The sequence below is a fragment of the Balaenoptera musculus genome, chromosome 17 (genome assembly GCF_009873245.2).
Source record: "Balaenoptera musculus isolate JJ_BM4_2016_0621 chromosome 17, mBalMus1.pri.v3, whole genome shotgun sequence".
Taxonomy (NCBI): Eukaryota; Metazoa; Chordata; class Mammalia; order Artiodactyla; family Balaenopteridae; genus Balaenoptera; species Balaenoptera musculus.
The window spans coordinates 11,240,442-11,257,035 of NC_045801.1; positions in this window are offsets into that span (position 1 = coordinate 11,240,442).

Consider the following 16,594-nt stretch of genomic DNA (forward strand, 5'->3'; position numbering starts at 1 on the left):
GATTTTAGAGACTGCTCTCTTCTCTTTTGCTTTCCAATATTTTAAATCCACACACTTGTCTTCCTACCCCCTTTCTCTAGTCCCTCCAGCTGAAGACTTAATATGAATTTCAGGTAAATCCTGAGTTTCACTTCCAAGTTTTCTGTGGAAGATCCTTCCATCGGTACATTATTTAGCTCTCCAGGAATACCTGGATGGGGGAATTGGAGAAGATAGCATACAGGTCTTCAGCATTATTTCCCTGGAGAGTCTGCGTGTTGGAGAACGGCTAAGTCTGGGAACTTCTAGGAAAGTTATTGGTTCATACATCTGTCTTAAGCACATGGGAACCTGCCAGTAGAATTCTGGAGAAAAGACTGTGTAAAGAGCCTAAAGAAGGTTGATAGATGATTTGAGAAATGTCAAAGGGAAGTGATATTTCTGATGCAAATTTATATGGGTTTTAACTGTTTTCAGCTTTACTTGCTGCTCTCTGTAGTGTTTATTTACCTTGTGGGTTTTAATTGACTGATCAATGAGAACTTTATTTGGACTTGCGGTCACAGATTATTTTGAGTGTTGGTGACTCATTGGGGAGGGTTGCATTTGAAAGATAGACACAACATTCAAATCCTTAGGTCTTGTGTGTAGTAGAGAGGAAGGTAGGAGGCAAGGAGAAGGGAAAGGAAATAACATATACCTACTGTGACACATGTTTAGGCACCTACATATATTAACTCATTTAATCATCACAGCAAATGAGAACACAGATATTTTAATCCATTCATTGCAGATGAAAAAATGGAGGCTCAGATAGGTTAAGAGACAGCCAACATTTACAGAGATAGAAAGAAATAGGACTGAAATATGATCTGATGGAGTAGAAATCCATGTTCTTTCCATTATCAGTTTGGGAAGATCCATTTGGATACTAGAAAAGATTTCTGTACTAAATAATGGGATTTGACTATAGTTATTCACATTCTGGGGCAGGGTGGGGGGAGTTAATATCCTATCATTATTTTTTCATTCTTCCTTTTGAATTTGACTAAGTCACTGGGACTCTCTGTGCCTCAGTTTTCTGACCCCTGAAAAGACATGATGGGATGAAACTGGTATTAGAACACCAGGTCACCTTCCCAGGAGCTCAGAGGCTGATAGAGAAATAAGTGTGCATGCAGGGGAGGTCATGGGAGGAAGCTGAGTGGCTCCTACATCAGCAAGAGCTTATCTTCTTTTATCTCCTTTGCATATTAGACTTCTGGATGCTTTTGAAGAAAGGATTTCATGGCTATTGAAAAAAAAATAAAAGACAGGGGGACAACTAGTCTATACTGCCTGGTTTGCACTCTTCAACTTTGTTTTGCTCCACAGTCAGGTCATCAAATCTGAGTTGACAAGCTTGAGGTCTCAAAGGCTCAAATTTCCTTAGAGGCTCAAGTAATGAAAACATGTGACTGTCAATGGACTCATTTATGTGAACAAAGAATGAAACTGTGAGGAGGCATAGAATACAGGAGAATTGAGTCGTTCACTGGCTCTCAGTCAATTTGCTGAAAATCCATTTGCCAAAAGGTGATTCACCAAAACACCAATTCCCTGTAAACCTATTCAGTGAAAATAAATTCGCCGAAAGATCAACCTGCCTAATTCCCTGGAAACTGTCAAACAAATATTTTAGGCCAGATCTAAGACAGTTTGTTGCAACTATTTCCTAGCAAGAGCAGATGATTTTGCTTAAGGACTATAGCAGAGGCAGGACTTCAGGAGGGGAGGTAATGGGGAACGACATAAGGCTGCAAAAATAGCAAAGTTTGTAAAATTAAAGTCTCATCTTTAGAATACAAAATGTTGACTATTTGAAGTGTTTGGAGACAAATGTAAAATGCTAGAGAAGCTGACATTCAAATTAGCTGGATTAGCAAATCCATATAAAAAGTGTGCAGTGACATTTGGATTTTTTTCACTTCTTGCCTATTATGGATAATGCTGCTATAAACATTCATGTACAAGGTTTTTTGTTTTTTGGTTTTTTTCAGACATGTGCTTTCATTCGTCTAACACATTACCCACGAGTAGAATTGCTGGTCATATATGTAAGTGTATTTCAACTTTTTAAGAAACCGTCAAACTGCTTTCCAATGTGTATGTGCCGTTTTATATTCACCAGCAATATATGAGGATTCCAGTTTTTCCACATCCTTGTCAGCACTTGTTATTATTTGACTTTTAGATTCTAACCATCTTCCTGGGTGTGAGATGGTATCTTGTTGTTTTGACTTGTATTTCCTAATGAGTAATGATGTTGAGCGTTTTTTTCATGTGCTTATTGGCCATTCATTTATCTTCTTTGGAGGAATGTCTATTCAAATACTTGGTCCATTTTTAAATTGGGTTGTTTGTCTATGTATTACTGAGTTGTAAAAATTTTATATGTTCTAGATAGAAGAGCCTTATCAGATATATGATTTGCAAATATTTTCTCCCATTATGTGTATGTCTTCTCACTTTCTTGATGTTGTCTTTTGAACCACAAAAGTTTTAAATTTATGTCCATTTTATCACTTTTTTTTCCCATTGCTTGTGGTTTTGAGTTGTATCTAGAAATTGTTGCCTTGCCCAAGATCATGAGGATTTTTCTTTTTTTTTTTTCTAAAAGTTTTATAGTTTTAGATCTTATGCTTTGATCTTTGATCAATTCTGAGTTAGTATTTGTGTATGGTGTGAGGTAGGTGTCCAAATTAATCTTTCTGCTGGTGAATATTCAGTTGTACCAATATCATTTGTTGAGAAAATTTTCTTTCCTATTGAATTTTCTTGGCATTTTTTGTTGAAAATCAGTTGACTGCAAATGTATGAGTTTATTTTTGGGCCCTCAATTCCATTGATTTATTTATATGTCTATTCTTATGCCAGTGCCTCGCTGTCTTGATTAGTGTAGCTTTATAGTAAATTTTCAAGTTGGGAAGTCTAAGTCTTCCAACTTTATTCTTATTTTTCAATATTGTTTGGCCATTTCATTTTCTGCAAAAAGACAGCTAGGAATTTGATGGGGGTTGCATTGAACCTATAGATCAATTTGGGTAGAAGTTCCATTGTAACAATATTGAGTCTTCCAATACAGGAACATGTATTGTCTTAATTTTAGATCTTTAATTTATTTAGACAATGTTTTCTAATTTTAAGTGTACAATCTTGAACATCTATGATTGACATTTTCCCTAAGTATTTATTTCTTTTGATACTGTTGTGAATTGAATTGTTTTCTTAATTTCACTTTCAGATTATTCAAAGCTTCTGTAAAATACAAATGATTTTTGTGTATCACTATAATTGATCTTTTGTCATGTGACCTAGCTAAACTTTTTTATTATTTCTAATATTTTTTATGGACTTCTTAGGATTTTCTACATATAGGATCATGTCAGATGTATATGAAGATTGTTTTACTTCTTCCTTTTCAATCTGGATGACTTTTATTTCATCTTCTTGTTTGATTGCACTGGCTAGAACTTCTAGTATAATGCTAAACAGAAGTGCCAAGAGGAGATATCTTTTCTTGATTCTGGATCTTACAGGGAAACCTAGTCTTTTACCATTAAATATGATGTTAGCTGTAATTTTTTTTGTAGATTCTCTTTATCACGGTGAAAAAGTTTCCTTCTATTTCAACTTTTGAGAGAGTTTTGTCATGAATGTGTGTTGGATTTTGTCAAATACATATGTTCTGTCTATTGAGATGATCATGTGGTTTTTTGATTTTCTATGCTAAAACAGCCTTGTATTCCTTTGACAAATCCCACTTGGTCAAGGTGTTTAATTCTTCTGTGAATCTGTATGATTTGCTAATATTTTACTGAGAATTCCTTCATTGTTTCTTGGCTTGTCTTTTTCACTGAACTATTTTCTCTCTGCTTTTAATACTAGTCTCATGAAGAAGTAGCTGAAAAACAAATAGTTAAGATTCACTGGATATGACCATGTTGGAAGAAACTTTTCTATAATACCCATGAGCTTTGGAACAAGATGGAGGTGAGACTGAATTGTAATTTTTCATAATCCACCTCTCTCAACCACTGTGGAGTCCTGGGCTTCTAGCAATATCCTACAGTGTGTAAATGAAGAGTGGTTAAGGAAATATTTAGGTGGCCTTTGCCTAAAAATGAGTAAATGAAATTAAGTAGAGGATTTTTCTTTTTCACAAAACTTTGTTTCTCTTTCTTCCTCAGCATTACTTGCTATGGGCTAGTGCTGCTAAGTGCTTTACATGTGTTATCCAATAGAAAACTTACATTCATCTTTCTTTTTATAAATTTATTTATTTTATTTATTTATTCTTGGCTGCATTGGGTCTTCATTGCTGCGTGCGGGCTTTCTATAGTTGTGGTGAGTGGGGCTACGCTTCATTGCAGTGCGTGGGCTTCTCGTTGCGGTGGCTTCTCTTTTTGCGGAGCATGGGCTCTAGGCACGCGGGCTTCAGTAGTTGCGGCATGCAGGCTCAGTAGTTGTGGCTCACAGGCTCTAGAGGGCAGGCTCAGCAGTTGTGGCGCACGGGCTTAGTTGCTCCACAGCATGTGGGATCTTCCCAGACCAGGGATCGAACCCATGTCCCCTGTAATGGCAGGTGGATTCTCAACCACTGCGCCACCAGGGAAGCCCCTTATATTCATCTTGAAACACAGGGAGGCTAAATAATTCGTTGAAGATTACCCAACCTGCAAGTAGCAGGGCAAAGATTCCAGGCTGCCTGACTCTAAAACTTACACTCTTACCTATACTGTCAAGGGTCTCTTCCTTCTTCTTCCCTTCTTTCCTTCTATCCTTTCCTCTGTATTTCTTCCTCTTGCTTATTCAATTCACATTTGTTGAGCCTTTTATAATAATAAAATTGATATTATTAGGTAATATTTATTAAGTACTCATTATGGACCAGAACATATACTTTTTCCTTAACAATTATTAACTTATTTAATTCTTATAAATACCCACGAAATGTATGATTTCCTTGGTCTCATTTTACAGTTGGGAAAAATTGATGTACAAAGTTTACATAATCTGTCCAAGGTCACAGAGCCAGTAAATGATGGAATCCAAGTAGTCCCTTTAATGACACACGCTATGGTTATAAAGAAAACGTGACAAATACGCTAGACTGATACTGGGTAAGTGTGTTTAAATGATATTTCAAAGACTGATGAAGATGATCTGAGTATGCACAAGCTGCCTGGAACAATTAACTCTGCTTAGAGAAGCAGTGGAAGGCTTTACTAAGAGGATGATATTTGTTCATGATATTAAGGAAGAGCAGGAGTTTGCCAGTACCTGGCAGGAGCAAGGAGAGGTCCAGCATCTCACGTGAGAGGAGTTGCTTGGACAAAGGGCAGAGCAATGTGGAAATAGCCATCACCTTCAAAGACCAGTGAGACATTCAGAACAAGGCAATGCAGGGTTAAATGTGGGGAGCAGCGAGCAGCTTTGCTCTAGAGGCTGGGTGATTAAGCCAGGTTCTGAAGGGCCCAAACCAAGGTTTCAGAGTCAGAGCACCATTTTTGAGCACAGGAATGACATGATCAGTTTTGGTTTACAGAATCATCCCAAGGCAGTGGCCAGGAGACTGAGGGAACAGAGTCTGGCAACAGCAGGGAAGGAGGAAGGAGACTGGTGCAGAGTGAATCTAATTTGTTACTTTGACTACAGGTGAATCTGGGGCAATAAAATGATTCTATTTTGGGGTGCATGATGAAGCAAATTGTGTACAGGACTTAGAGGTGGGCCCAATTGGCTCCCATTCATAATTTAGCTTAGCATTGGATGTGTGTCTCTGGGCTAATTGCATTCTCTCTCTGAAGATGGTTTTCTGGAACAGAGATAAAAGTACCTGGCTCTTAAGGAGATGCTCAGTATAAGGTAGCTACATGACATTACCTTCAAATACTTCCTGTTTACCTGGATTAAAAATATGTGAAGTGTGTGTGTGTGTTTGTTTTTTAACATCTTTATTGGAGTATAATTGCTTTACAATGGTGTGTTAGTTTCTGCTGTATAACAAAGTGAATCAGCTATATGTATACATATATCCCCATATCCCCTCCCTCTTGTGTCTCCCTCCCACCCTCCCTATCCCACCCCTCTAGGGGGACACAAAGCAAAGAGCTGATCTCCCTGTGCTATGCAGCTATTTCCCACTAGGTATTTATTTTGCATTTGGTAGTGTATATATGTCCCTGCTACTCTCTCACTTCGTCCCAGCTTACCCTTCCCCCTCCCTGTGTCCTCAAGTCCATTCTCTATGTCTGCGTCTTTATTCCTGTCCTGCCCCTAGGTTCTTCAGAACCATTTTTTTTTTTTTTTTAGATTCCATATATATGTGTTGGCATACGGCATTTGTTTTTCTCTTTCTGACTTACTTCACTCTGTATGACAGTCTCTAGGTCCATCCACCTCACTACAAATAACTCAATTTCATTTCTTTTTATGGCTGAGTAATATTCCATTGTATGTATGTGCCACATCTTCTTTTCCATTCATCTGTCGATGGACACTAAGGTTACTTCCATGTCCTGGCTATTGTAAGTAGTGCTGCAATGAACATTGTGGTACATGTCTCTTTTTGAATTATGGTTTTCTCAGGGTATATGCCCAGTAGTGGGATTGCTGGGTTGTATGGTAGGTCTATTTTTAGTTTTTTAAGGAACCTCCATGCTGTTCTCCATAGTGGCTGTATCAATTTACATTCCCACCAACAGTACAAGAGGGTTCCCTTTTCTCCACACCCTCTGCAGCATTTATTTGTGTGTTTGTTTTAATAGCTTTATTGGACTATAATTTCCACATCGTAAAATTCACCCATTATAAGTGTTCAATTTAATTATTTTAGGACATTTATACAGTTGGGCCATCATCACTACAGTCCAGCTGTAGAACATTTCCATCACCCCGAGAAGTTCCCTTGTGTCTGTTTGCAGTTCATGGCTGCTTCCACTCCTAGCCATAAGCAACCATGATCTGTTTTCTGTCTGTACAAATTTGCCTTTCATAGACATTTGTTACTGATGCAATATGTAGTCATTCTAGACCTTTCATGTAAATGATATATACAGTCTTTTGCACCTGGCTTCTTAAACTTAGGTTAATATTTTTGAGGTTCATTCATGTTGTGGAATTATCATAGTTTGTTGCTTTTAATTAATTTTAATTCCATCACATGGATATACTACATTTTGTCAATGCATTCACCAGTTGATGGGCTTTTGCGTTAAAGTGTTTATTGCACAACATTGAGTGCTACTCAATCAGAACCCGTCAGAATTTTCAGATTAACTGAGATTTATTTTCCTTTGATTAAGTATTTTGAAGAAAGCAAATAACCATGCAGCAAAGACCATATCAGAGATGTAAAAAGGGAGTTTGTTGTATATTATATCTAGCAATCTCTTTATTCATCTATCAGTCATTGATGTATCTATCAATCATCACTGTTTATTTTAGCATTTAAGAGCAAAGGAGTTCGTATGGACACCAAGGGGGGGAAAGTGGGGAGGGGGGCGGCTGTGGTGGTGGGATGAATTGGGAGATTGGGATTGACATGTATACACTGATGTGTATAAAATGGATGACTAATAAGAACCTGCTGTATAAAAAAATAAATAAAATAAAATTCAAAAATTGAAAAAAGAAAAACAAAAAACAAACAGAAAACAAACAAACAAATTAAAAAAAGAGCAAGGGAGTAAAGCATGCATTCCCACCTCTAGGTCTTAAATTCCTGAAACAAAATTCTTTTAGTTATATAACTATCAGTGAATAATTAATTTCATTCATTTTACTATAGCTACTAACCATCATAGTGGTCTTGTTCACCTTAGGCATATTTTTAACAATGAGGCTGGAAGCCAAAAACGTATTTGGTGGATGCTGAGGCAAGCTGGAAATTAAATGCACCAGAATTCTTCCATTTTTCATGCTTTGGGCTGATGACATTCTGACTGTAATAAGAATCCTCTTCCCACCCAGTTACCTTCCCTTCAGATGTGGCTTCCAAGGGTCACTGAAGTCAGTAGCCTTGGCTTGGTGAAAGATCTATCCCCCTGTACTCACCCCCATCAGAGCACCCATCACCTTGTTGAACTTCCTGTTCACCTGTCTGTCTCATTTATCAAGGGGTCTAATTTCTAATTTTTGTAAATCTAACCTATGGTGCAGTCCCTGAGGTAGTAGATGCTCAATAAAGTTTGCTGGATAAATGAATATGTGCTAAGTAAACTGTTTAGAATTTTGAGATTTGTTTTTGCAAGTGACAGCTATTTTGAATGTATTCTAGGTGGGTTGAAGTGAAAAGGACCACTTCCTGGCCCCATTTATAATTTCCATCACTGGTCAGTTATTGTGAAGAAGCACCCTGTGGTTCCCTTCATTTGCCCAGGGGAGTTCAGTGGGAACCAGCCACTTCTCACCCGCTGGCTTTCTGTGGTTGAAAAATCTAGATCCCTAAATAGCCCCTCTTTTGTGCCCTGGGGTTCTAAAGCTGGCATCCACTTTTCCCTTCAGATCTAAAACTTTGTATTCATATCCAATTCATATGATGCTTGGCGTCTTGAGGAGGACCCGAAGGAGAAGCCAGATTTAAGCACAATGATGGCAACATCCTCCTTACGTGTCTGCATTCTTTTTTTAAAATTAATTTTTATTGGAGTAGAGTTGATTTACAATGTTGTGTTAGTTTTTGCTGTACAGCAAAGTGAATCAGTTATACATATATCCGCTCTTTTTTAGAGTCTTTTCCCATGTAGGTCATTACAGAGTATTGAGGAGAGTTCCTTGTGCTCTACACTAGGTTCTTATTTCTTACCCTCACCCAATTCCCCATGACCTCACGCCCTTCTTTACAGTGAAACCAGAGCAATCTTTTCAAAGCACAGATCTCGCGGTGCCACACCCCACCTGGAACTCTCTCCAGGAGCTTTCCCCCACTCCAAAGTCTCACACTGCCTGGTTCCAGCACAGCCCCTTCCTACTGTGACCCCTGCCTCCTTCTCTAGTGCCACCTCTGGTCCCTCACCCCTTCTTGTGTACCTTTGCACCATGAATACTTAGCATCAGGGGCTGGCTACGTGGATGTTTTCAATTACAACTGAGAGGGGATGGGGATAACACTGAACAAGATGAACAGTGTGAATAGTGGGGAGATAGTCTACCGAATGTGCCATACATCCCCTAGAAAGCCAAAGATGGGAGACAGGACTCTTGTTTTCTCCCTCAGTTGGCTACAGTTCCCATGTATCTCTCAGAGCATGCTATCTTTGCTGTCGGTTGCTAACCACCTCATATTCCTCAAATAGTGCTGTGATCCCAGCTCTGGGGAAACAGGCTGCGATGGTCTCCCTGAAAGACGGCATACTGGGTCAACACAAAGCTCCTTCCGAAGGGATTTTCTAAAGAAAAATTTGGCTCTGCAATTTTCAGGTTTTGTGCTGACTCTGGATCTCTTGAATGGCCAAGAGTCCCCTTGGATCAGTACAGATCCACAGGCTTTTCCAGGCTCCCCTGCATATCCCTCCATCTGACAAGTCCTCCTCCTGCCTTCTTGCTCTTGGCTCACATTCAAGCCTCCGCCCACATTGACTCCCTGGAAGCTTCTCTGATCCTCTAAAGACTGCACTTAATTACCTACCCTTCTGTGCTAACAGAGCAGCCTTCCATGGCTGAGGATCTGTTAGGAGTGGTGAAGTGTTGACTTTTTAATTCTAACATTCCTTCTACAGTACATTTATTGCTTGACCTGCTTCCACAAAATAGATCTGGCATAAATGGGTCTATTTGCCCTGAAATACAGTTTTTACAGACAAGGTAGGATGAATACTTAATTACTTCTCTTTAATTACCAATTTGCAAAAGAATATGTTGCTTTAATAACCACTTCAAATGGTGACAAATACATTTTTGTTCCTAGTTTTTTCTTTTCTGAGTATCATTATGGACTCATGGCTTTCATAATTCCCATGTATTTCAATCTGCTATGACCACTGTTTCTTTTAGGGCTCCAATCATCACACTTTTGGGCAGCATGAACTCCTTCCAGCTGGTTCTTGTGTCCGTTTGACATACCCAATTACTATTTGAAAGCTTCTTTGCTTTTGAACATGACAACATGTTCCAGGCTCAACTTGTACTTTCCCTAATCCAGTCCTAAAAGCAGCCAGTTCTCTAAGAAATCCTAACTTTACAGAGTGCTAGGTGTGATTATACCTACTTTAGTGACATTGTTGCTAGGCCATTTCAATGGACTAAGATAGATAATATACTATTAATAAAACCATTCATTAATTTAACTATTTCCACTTCAATTTCAATGTTAGTTTTATAGTTAATTTTTGATCTTATAATTGAATCTTTTATTCTCTTTGACCGTCATTAATAATTCCTCATTTGTTTTATTGTGTGACATAAAGAAAATAGTTTCAAAGTAACAATATGAACTTTATCACTAACATACAATAGTCAGATTTAGTTTAAATTACTTTGTAGTCCTTTTTGTCCATGGAACATATCTCACAAAGGATGTTCAATCAAAGTACTGTGGTCAAAGCATCTTAGGGGAAAAAATGATCGTTTCTCTGTGTGGTTACGTTACTAAATTGATAGATGGTTAGGTTTATTTGTCTTGGTTTATTTTCAATTTTTAGAAAGGCTTTTAAAAATTAGCTTTACTTTTAATAGGTATGAACTTACATCAGTCAAAGGGCATAACGGCATAGAACGGCAAACACAGGAAGTTTTGTGTCCATCTCTTTCCCTTCCACACATTCCCCAATACATTTCCTAGGAAGTAACCATTTTTGTTAGTTTCTTGTTTATATTTCCTGTGTTCTTTTGTTGTTTTTGCAAATGTAGGAAACATATTTTTATTTTCTTCTCTTAGGCAAAAGGAAACATCATAATTGGTCTCTGTTTAGTCCTGTTTTCACTCAGCAGTACGCCCTGGTGAACTCTCCGTATTACAGCATCGAGATTGTCCTCATTCTTTAAGTCTGCATGGTCCTCCATCGTGTGGATGTACCATGGCTTATCTAACCACACCTGATGGCTGGACACTTCGCTTGTTTTTGATGTTTTGACTTATAAATAATACTACAATTAATGACCTTCCCCGTATGTCGTTTCATGCTTTATCAGGTGTTTCTGTAGGATAGATGTCTAGAAGTAGAATTAATGCATCAAAGAGTAAATGAATTATAACTCTGGTAGGTACTGCTGAAGCCCATGGGGTTTTATCTTTTCGCAATGTTGGCCCCCTAAACTGATTCAAAGTGCAAAGAATAAATGAATTTACTTTATAAAAGATATTTTAAAAACAGGCATTTCAATATTTTTAAATACCAGGTTGCTTTAAAAGATTTAATCTACTGCTATTCCTCCTCCAAAAAATAAAACAAAAAAGTAAACTCTGATATACTAAAATACCTCACACTCCTTTGTAATTACTGAAGTAATGAAACACAATATTAATGAGTGGCAACTGTGTTCCAGTGCTGTATTAGGTGCTAGGGATACAGGTGTGAGTTTGTCCTCATGGAGCTTAGAGTTCAGTTGAGTTGCTGAGATAGACATTATACACCCAGTGGCCCAATTACTAGTTTAATTGTAGTTGTGATAAGGCTTGTAAGAAGCAATGACGGGTGAGATAAACACATATAACAGGAGGACACGTCCTTGCCTTGGGAGTGGGGAAAAGCTTTTCTGGGTGATGTTTGCGCTGAGACCTGAAAGCTAAGTGGTGATAAGTGAGAGAAGTCGTGAGGGGTGGAGGGAAGAGGCGAGAGAGTCATTCAGAAAGAGGAAACCAAATGCATAGATTCTGAGGTCAGGGAGGAGATTGTTGCAAGTAGCAAGAAGAAGGTCGATGTAGCTGGAGCACAGAGAACCTGGGTGAGGGGTATGTGTTACTGCCCCAGAGACAGGCAAGAGGTAGTTTTTAAAGCAGTACCAGGGAGGCACCACATTTTCTGAATCTTTTCTTTTCCCCACAGTGCCTAGAACACAGCTGGGTACCGAGTTGAAAAGTACTAAGGCATTTTTGAGTTAACTGGGGTGTGGGTCATTTGAGCATCAATCTCTTGGGTTAAGATTTGGACTCTTAAATGAGAATGGGGTCATTAGGGGCCACTGCTGTCCAAGAACTTTTGTTCTGTAACACCATCCAAAGTCAGCATACAAACACATATACAAAGAGACAAGCTTCCATTTGAAGAACATTGGAGCTGCAAGAGCTTTGGATGATCACCTGCTGTGATAGTCTATAACACTTGTTTAGTTTCGTGAAGCCTCAGGAAGTTACAGTGGATCTGAATCACCACCGTGATCTTTCCAGGAATTGTCCCATTTCATCCTCACAACAGCTCTAGGAGGTAAATACTAAGCAGGTGAACTTTGTCTTTCTGTATCTTTAGCAAGATGGACTCTCCCCATTATTGGGGGTAATAAGTAGAATTACCACCTTCTTCTCCTTCCCCCAGGAGTAAACAAGTACATTTCTTAGGAAAGAAACCAAATCAAACAAATAAATACGATTCAGGTTAAGGTGTGAAGGTTTGGTAACAATAAAGGGAGGATTATCTCTACCAGGAGATTTGTACTTTGATGATCTACTACCACCACTCCCATCACTAGTGCTATGAAGTGAAGAAAAGGAATATTTACTGAATGCTTCCGATATATATATGGGACACCACGCTAAGCATTTCTAATGGGTTAAATCATTTAATATTCACAGCCATCACAGAAAGTAAGAACTGTTGTTATTCCCATGGAGGGATAATGGAACTTGCCCACAGCAAGGCAAAGTAATGCCAAGCACAGTCCTAATCATGTTCCCAACAATAACTTATTTAACACTTACAACAGCAACATGAGTTTAAGGACTATGGCTGTCTCTGTCTTACAGATGAGAGAATTGAATCTCACAGTTAATAAGCTGCAGGGCTGGCATTTGGACCCAGACCATCTTAACCATGGTCTTGGCCTTCACAGCACTAGTGCCACAGACACTGGGCAGTGGAGAAGGGTTAAGTTTGCTTCTTTGTTTCAACACGTGAGTGCCTGGAGTCTGGTCACCTTATTGCTATGAGCTGAGTCTCCTCACATAGGGCATCTGTGCTCCCTACCTGGCTGGTTTGTTCTGAGGATCAGTGTAGGTAAAGTGAAAGTCTGCAGCATTTGGTTGAGTTTTTAAGAGGTCCTGAGCTGACTTCAGTCCTATCTTGGGCACTTACTATCTGTGTGACCTCATTCAAACATGTGGAACTCTCTGAACTCTACTTGTTACCAAGTCCAAGCTCATACTGCTTGCCACATGACAGGCCAATAAATCGAGATACGAGTTTTGGGGCAAGTAATAGCAACTTTATTTGGAAAGCCAGAAGACAGAGAAGATGGTGGACTAGTGTCCCAAAGAACCATCTTACCTGAGATAGAATTCAGGGTTCTTTTATACTAAAAGGGGAGGGGATGTGGCTACTTGTTGCAGATTTCTTGGTGCCAGAATCCTTTGTTCTTGCCGCTGTCCACCTAGGTCAGGTCACAATGTTCCTATAAACCTCCAACAGGACAAATGTTATTCTCTGTTCTGCAACTTTTTATCTCTATGTGAATGGAAAAGTGTTACTACACCTTTAAAGGTCAGAGCCTTGAGAATGGGCCATCCTGTATATTTCAGGCTATAGGCAACATTCTTTTACAAAAGGTGCAGAGCCAGCATGACTAACCACAGGCAACAGAACACAGGGTTCGAGCTAAAGGAATAGATCCAACATGGAGTCAGGTTTGTTCTTCTCTTTTACGTTCTTATTTCTTCTGATACCTCGGAGATGTCAGAAACACTCCATGAGATAATAGTTAATGGCTAACAACTACGCTTTGCTCTTTATGTGGTGTCATGTGCTTTTCATGCCTATTTTATGAGATAGGTACTACTGTGATTTCCATTTGACAGATGAGACTACTGAGGATGGAGAAATTTAAGAAACTTACTAAGCCTCTCTCCTAATACATGCCAGAGCCAGGGTATGAATCCAGGCAGGGTTACCTCTCACCTGCCCCACAAACCCCAATATCTTTGAAACCAGACGACTCCAGGGTTGAATCCAAGCTTTGCCACATACCAGACATGTGTCAGAATAAGTTACTTAACCTCGCTGAGCCTCAGTTTGTACATCTGAGGCCTGGTGGTCACTGGGAGGATTGACAGAGATCCTCTATGCAAATGCCTAAGCCGACCGCCTGGTGCGTAATCAGCTGGTAACAAATGTTAGTCCCCTTCCAGTCGGAATGTTGGTGAGATAAATTGCTCCCTGAAGGCTGACACAGGGAGAACTGCCTACCTCAGTCCACCAAATGAGACTTGGAGGAATTAAACTGGGCAGCTTTAATCGATCATCTTGTAATTTCCCCAACTGGATGCAGAATTGCCACACTATATTATAGAGTCATTACTTTCGTCACTCCACAGGGCCTGAGCAATGCATTGTTGTAACTTTGCTATTAAGATGGGGTTTGGCTAATTAAAATCAAGGAGTTCTGCAAACAGCCTATGGTGTTGTAATTCCAGCAGGCCGTGTTTAATCGGAACAGTTGCCTATGCGCCTACTGATTGTGTTTCTTTTGGATCAGATTCTCCGCTTAATGTGCCATAGGATTGCACATTGACTGAAGCTGATGGCAGACTCGTCAGGGAGCGTACGACAGTTTGCTGGGAGCTGAGTGGTTATTGTTTTCACAGCTAGTTATCTCAGCTTTTATTCTTGCTATTTAAATAAACCCTTCATAGGTCAGGGGCAATTGTTCTATCTTTCCCCCATTGATTTGGACATGTGTGAATTTCTTCACTCATTTGACACTGATGTATTAGGGCTTGCTATGAGCCAGGTATCATACTAGGTACTGCATAATATGGTGACAATGCTTAAGAGCTGGTTCTTTGTGTCTAGGGGAAAAAGATCCCAGGATGTGGGAGGTTAAGGATAATGCAGTGAATCACAATGTTATTAGAAACTTGAAATTAAAAGTTGTTATGATTTATGGCCCAAAGGGAAGAGTCCTGGGAGGCTGAAGTTAGCCTGACCTGGGATGAAGTTCTTACCCCTCCATTTTCAAGCTGTGTGCCCTTGGGCAAGTCACAACTTTACTGAGCTTCAGATGCTAAGTGACTTTCCTAATATAACACTATTAGTACATGGCAAAGCCAGGATTTGAACCCTGGCAGCTGGCCCCATAGGGCTTCATCCTAACCACTATGCTGTACTCTCCCTGCTGTATAATGAGAATGGAGTATATAAGGCCCCTTACGTTGGTCTGGCGTTTCAGATAAAAAAATTATATCATTTGACTCTTTAGGAAAGCCGTGGCAAGTATGGTAATCTCCACTTGACAGATGTGGAAATAGAAGTTCAAAAATTTAACTGATCTGCCCAAAGTCACAAAGGTAATACACAATAGAGTTTGGCATGCATTTATTTTATTTTTGTTTTAGCAAATTGAAATATTTTACACATTATTTGGTATATTGCATTTTCACATAATTTTTACCATATCATGAAGTGATTAAAAACCAACAATTCATATAAGCTACATAATGTTATATCTTATGGATATACCTTAAGTTTTAATCTGCTTACCTGTCGTTGGACTTTATGGTCCTCACTTAACTGGGGAAATTACTACTATTGCTCTCATTAATATCCTTTTACATAAACCTAGATCTTTGGATTAATGATTGCTTCCTTAGAATAGATTAATTCTTAGAAGTGGAGCAACTGGGTCAAATGTTGTGAACTCTTGACTGCTATCAAACTTCTCTCGAAGATATAATAACAACTTAATGAATTTTTGTTGAGTGCTGAATGAAAGAGAAAGACATTTATCCCAACAGTGTATGAATCCCTTCCTTATCAGTCTGGGTGTGGTCAAGAAAATAGAATCATTCATTACATGTTTGTTAGGAAAGAGAGTTTAATATAGGAATTAGGGCTTACGTGAACGTGGGATGAGTGAGTTGGTGAAGGTCTGGAAGCCTGCAGCCAGAGGTGGGAAAAACTATCACTAAGGACTTCAGCTTCAGCCCCAACTTCTGGAGCTGGTGGAGAAGTTGGAGCTTACAGAGAAGTCCGAGAAGTCACAACTGGTCACCATGATTGCAAAGGAGAAACTCATGGAAGGGTCTAAAAATTCACCACCTCTGGCCACTGAGACCTCTGGCTTCTGCTTCACTTCTGCCTTCCAAATCTCCTGTGAGTTCTTCCCTTTGGCAAACTCTAACGCTGAAACACACAGGGGGGGGAGATTCTAGAAAACACAGTTCATGCCTTAGAAGGGAGTAGTGAGGGTGCTGAGGTGAGAATTGACAATCCACAACACCTTCTCTTTATATACTCAGCAGAACTTGATGGAACCTTTTATGATTCTTTGCCAGTATTAAAAGAAAGAAGTGATTATCTTATTTTAATTTGCATTTTTAAATTATGACTTTTAAAATTGAAGTATGGTTGATTTACAATGTTACATTAGTTTCAGGTATACAACGTAGTCCTTCAATACTTTTATAGATTATACTCTGTTTAAAGTT